Source organism: Lactuca virosa, chromosome 4 (assembly GCF_052849685.1).
Source record: "Lactuca virosa cultivar CGN04683 chromosome 4, Lactuca_virosa_CGN04683_v6, whole genome shotgun sequence".
Classification (NCBI taxonomy): Eukaryota; Viridiplantae; Streptophyta; class Magnoliopsida; order Asterales; family Asteraceae; genus Lactuca; species Lactuca virosa.
Window position 1 is genome coordinate 485766931 of NC_136429.1, and position 6337 is coordinate 485773267.

The window sequence follows — 6337 nt, forward strand, 5'->3', positions numbered from 1 at the left end:
AAGACTTTAAACTAAAAAAAAAAGAATGTAACTTTTCTTTATTTTTGTAACTTATGGAACTAATTAAGGTTACACATTTTATCATTTAATGAAGTGACTCTTGAACCTCCATAACTTGACGACAAGTTATGGAGTCATAAAACCATTTAATGAGGACAAGACTCTTCATTTTTATAACCATTGCCAACTTTTTATGAGTTTTATGAAACTTAAATGTGACTTTTCATATAAATTGAGGACAAGTTACAAAAACACATTTTAGAATCAACTCTTAGATTAAAATGGATTGAAAACACAGAATCAATTAACTTTTCTATTAATCTAATAAACTCATATGAACAAAGATAATTCACATCTTTTATTAGTTTAAAGTCTTCCATAACTTGTCCTCAAGTTATGGAACTTGAAGAGTTTTTTTTTAATTAAAACTACTTTAAACACATAAGTTATGGAATTAATTAGTTTTGAATATTTTCAAAACTTGCCCTCAAGTTTTGGAATTTGTAAAGTTTTACCCATGAATACTTTAATTCCAAGTTAGCCCTTAGAATTTTAAAAAGTTAAAATTCAACCCTAAATACCTTGGATCTATGTTTTCTCTATTATACATGCAATTATGAACTTTCCAAGGTATTACCCTATCTAGCATACAATACTTGATACTTGGGTAATCAAATGGATAGAATACATACCTTTGTTTGATGTAGCTTGTCTCCATGAAGCTTGAGTGCCTAGTGCCCCAAGTGTGACACCTCAAATGGTTCACACAACACCAAATGCACATGGAATGACTTGAGAGAAATGGAACACTCCTTGAAATCGTCTAGCCCTCATATTCACACATTAGTGTACGATTTCTTGAGCCATGTGATTTTTTATATGGTGGCTATTAGGGTTACACCATGTAACTCATAACTTTACCCATTCCTTATGCTCCATGGACTTTAACCTCCATGGAGTATCCATGGGTCACCCCATGGACTTAGTCCAACATAAGGAATCTTGGATCACAAGCCCACATATATAAGAATGAATGATTTACACAATCAATCCATATATTTAATTAGTCTCCTTTTGATCACTTAATTAATTCCAAATTAATTCTTGATCAATACAAATTAAATAACGTTATTAATATATTAGAACTTATAATATATTAACCAACCTTAAGTGTTATTTCTCTCATTATAGTCTATCCAAATGCATGATGCCATGCAACCCAAATGGACCATGCCGGGTCGGGTCAAGTCTTACCAATTATAGTTATGGACTTAGACATTAATCCAACAATTATAACTCTTTTATAGTTATAAATAATGTTTGTAATTCCTTTTTTTTGGTTTATTGGCATTTATATGCAGTGGTTCCGAGATTCAAGTGAACTTGAAGAACCAAGTATACTAGTCATAGTTTCAACTTTGACTTAAGTTCCACGAGACTCCGACCTAATTTCTACTACTAGGTCAAGTGCATAATGTGTGTATATGATTCATGAAAAGGTGTTCGAGTCAAAGAGTGACCCGAATATGGATAGTATCTTAAGTTAAGTAGTTGTAGAATTCACGTAACCATGTGAAATCTGAGTACACTATCCTTCGATTCTGCTTGTTTCCAAGTTTCTAGTAGGTTATACCTTAGCTTCTAGTTACTAAGTCCAGTATGTGTCATGCTTATATGTGCAACTAAGTTTAGTCAAACCTAGAACCGACTCGAATTTTGACGGTTGTCACAACAATACGTTTTATAACATCAAGTTACTGATGCGTTTATGTATTATCAATGCACAACCGACTTGTAAACAACAACTCATATGTCTCCGTTTGAATAATATAAGATATTATCGTCTCAGGAATACTCGTGATAAAATCCATGAAGTAATTCTCTAAGTGTGGGTTTAATCCAATACTCAAATCCTATTTCAGGAGTACTCATGAACACTGCAGCAAACATTTTCTATATCTAAGAGTGCGTTTGGTTGGCAGGAAAGGATTGGAATTCGAGGGAAAAGGATTCCAATTCCCTCAAATTCCTGCATTTGGTTCAACTTAAGGAAGGAAATGGAATCCTAAATGAGCAAAACATACCTTCATACGTTGGAAACTACATTCCTTCAACAAACTGATGGAAATAATTCCATACCATCTAGGAAAGTGAAATATTAACATTATACCCCTTTTAGTTTAACAAAACCCTTCTAAAAACAAAAACCCTATCCGAACGTATTCCTCAAAATCGAACTCAACCAACATCACAGCCGACATCACAGTGTGCTCGTCTTCTCCATTTTTTCATCAAAATCGAATTGCAGGCTTCATCAAAACTCAACTCGCTCTCCATCTCTTCGTCAGTTGTGTGTATCGATACAACTCGTATTCTTGATTTCTCTCGCTGTCTCTCTCTGGCGCTCTCTCTCTCCCTCATAATCTTGATTTCTGTTGATTCTACCCACTTTTTCTTGTTGTGATAAGTCGATTTCAGGAAAATTGATTATCAAGATTTATTCATTGAAAATCGATTTCCTGAAACATCTATCTAATTGTTTCCTATTTTCTGTTGATTCACACTGAACTTGTCTTCTCGATTTCCTGAAAATCGATTGCAGTGAAAATCAAACTTGTTCCTTTTTAGTTTTATCAGTAATATTGATTATCTAGTTGTTTCTGTGAAGATCTATGCTTATTCAAAAGTGTTGTTTCTATGAAAACCATGTTGTTTATCTTCCTGAAAATGAAAGTGTTATTAATTAATCAATTAGAACATCTTGTAACAGAAGAAAATGTGAAAATAAAATTGTTCATCTGTTTTTCTTTTAACATCAACAGATGTTAAAATTAAATGGTGTTGTTTACACTCTGAACATGACCTGAACTTGTATGCACAAGAACATGTACCGACCTAGTTTAACAACATAGAATCGTATACAAAGACAAAATTCATTGATTTTGAAGTGGTGGACGTGGTTTTGCACATTGTTGATGATGTTCAAAAACCATATAGATAAACGACATATTAAGCGGATTTCTTCAAATATAGATCGATACCCAATACTACATGAAATAGTTTATGAGACTAAAACGAAGTAGGAATATGGATATTGATAAACAAGTTGCCATGTTTCTACATATTCTTGCTCATAATGTTAAGAATCGGGTCATCATAACTCACTTTTATCGTTCGGGAGAAACAATTAGTAGGCACTTTAGTCGAGTTTGTAATGTTGTCATACGATTGCATACTCGTTTGCTTAAGAGACCCGGACCTGTTCCTAATAACTCCACCGATCAAAGATGGAAATGGTTTAAGAATTGTTTAGGAGCTTTAGATGTAACATATATAGAGTGCCTAGTTCCAGCCGAAGAAAATCCTAGATATAGAACAAGAAAGAATGACATTGCAACAAACGTTCTAGGGGTTTGTTCCTAAGATATGCAGTTTATCTACGTGTTACCGGGATGGGAGGGGTCGGTTGCGGATGGTAGAGTTCTTCGGGATGCTCTTCTTAGACCACATGGATTGAAAGTTCCAACACCGGGTATGCAAATCTTATTTATATATATTTTTTAACTATAAATCTTATTTATAAAATGTTATTAACTATAAATCTTATTTGCAGGTTATTATTTAGTTGATGCTGGATATATAAATAGAGAGGGTTTTCTAGCCCCGTATAGAGGGAAAAGGTATCACTTAAATGAGTGGCGTCATGGGCACCAACCAACTACAGCAAAGGAATTTTGTAACATGAAACATTGATCAGCAAGAAATGTCATTGAACAATGTTTTGGCATTTTGAAGGGAAGATGGGGAATATTAAAGGACAATTCGTATTATCCAATTGAAAAGAAAAATAAGATCATAATGCCATGTTGTCTACTACATAACTTCATAGGACAAGAAATGGAAGTAGATCCTTTTGACAATGAACGTGACCGGGACGAGGGAACTGGAGGTCTTGGACCTGAAGATGTTGATAATATTACTTCTGTAGGGACTTCGAATGAATGGACCATATTTAGAGATAACTTAGCGGAGTCCATGTTTGCATCTAGGGGCACAGCAAATTAAATTGGCATTTTTCTTATCTATTTATAAAGTATCTCTATGTTGGACAAATTGTTGTATTGTTTGCTTATCGTTACGTTGAAAAATTGTTTGCTTGCTTAACGTTATGTTGGACAAATTGTTGCTTGCTTAATGTTATGTTGGACAATTGGCATTTTGCTTATCTATTTATAATGTATCTAAAATTAGTTGTGATACTTATCTATTGGTTTTTGTTATGTTTATATAGGTATGACAATTCAAATTAGAAATTATAAGACATGGATAAACAATGAAGAAGCAAAGCTAGTTGAGGCATTAGTGAATGTGACAAATGTTGGAGGATTTTAAGCCGATAATGGTTTTAAGTCGGATTATTTGCAACATATTGAGCAAGCATTAAAACAATCACTTTCGGACTCGGGTATTTTAGGTAAGCCACATATTGAGTCAAAGATAAAAACCATGAAGAGAGATTGGCAATGTGTCTACGATATGGTAAACGGTTCAAACACAAGCAGGTTTGGTTATGATTCTGAAAAACACTGTGTTACCGCTGAGGATCCGGTTTGGGAGGCATACCTACAGGTACATGATGTTATAATATTTGTATTTTTATAGTTTATAATGAAGAGACTATATTGAAATATTTTGTTATCTTATATAAATTATCATGTTGGTAAATAGGTTCATAAAGAAATAACTAGATGGAAACACAAATCATTTCCTTACTGTGAAGATCTTTGCATTGTTTTTGGAAAAGACTGAGCTCAAGGAAATAGATCTAGAGATTTCATTGAGATGGAGCAAGATGTGAACTTAGAAGAAGAAATGCAAGAGTCGGATGATTACTTCCTTGAATCCGAGGAAATTAGCCATAATACAACACTGCAAAATGAGGAAACTTCACCAAGTGTTCGCTCTATAAGAGGAAACGACGTGTCGATGATGTGTTCCATAATGCGGTTGGTTTGATTACTGAAAGTCTTAAAGAAATATCAAAATACTTGAGTCAAGGTATTAAATTTAAAATGAAGATTAAGAATTGAGTGAGAAGATCCCTCCGGAGATTTTAAAGATGAATTCATTAAGTCAAGTCGAGAAGTTCAAAGCTTTGACCAAGATAAGAATTGATCCTATAAACGTACAAAATTTTTGGCAAATTGAAGAAGGCGATAAAGAATTTTAGGTCAAATACATTTTGGAAGGGTACTATTATTAATTAGGATGTTAATTTGTATTTTGGATTTTTAAGCTCTTTTGGGATGTTTATTAGGATGTTGCTTGGTATTTTGGATTTGTAAGTTTTTGGAATCTTCGATAGGGATGTATTGAAATATTTATATGCTTTTTGGTAAAGTTATTATGATGCAAAGTGGAATGACTTTAACTTATCATGTTTATTAACATGATTTTTGTAATATGTTTGCATGAATGTTCAATTAATAAATTAAAATTTTACTATTTCAATAATTTATATAATATATGTTTACATATAACTTAAAAAACAAAGTAAAATTAAGCAAAACAGACAAAAGGGCAATTATGACATTTTACATGAATTCCAATTCCATTTCCTGCGAACCAAATAGAATCTGGAATTAATTCCAATTCCATTTCCGGCCAACCAAACAGCATATGGAATTGGATTCAAATTCCTGACAGATTCATTTTCCAATTCCAATTCAAATTCCTTCAGGAACATTCTGCGAACCAAACAGCACCTAAGCACTTAGACAGTCTACAGTCGGATTCATAACAGTCTTACTTCATTACATACTTCCAAAGTATGATCGACTGTGGAGGTTTGAATAATCCAATTATCCGGAAAGTAAAACATGCGAATTGAAACACAAGAATAACCTAATTAACTATGGTCTCAAACATTTGAATATAAATAAAATGACTTTTATTTAATCACCATATTAATTAGACTTTACTCATTGTATAGTGTTTTGACTAATCAACTTAATACTTGAATTAAAACATTAGTCATTCCATGCACAAAACACTCACACTATGTTTATCAATGGTCCTTTCTTTATGAAACAGATCAATTGAACACATTTCAAAGTTCCAAATCCTTATCACAAGTGTAAGAATACCAAATTCTTGCCACTACTATAATTTTTTAGAGTCTAACCTTACATGCAATGATCCTTTTGTAATGTCAAGGCACTAAAGTCATAGAGACTTGGCCAATGATATTACAAAGCATTCCATTGGAGACTGCTTACGAAAACAATTCCATGGAAACGAAGTCTCGCATTCAAAGAGCATTCCTTGAACATCCTTC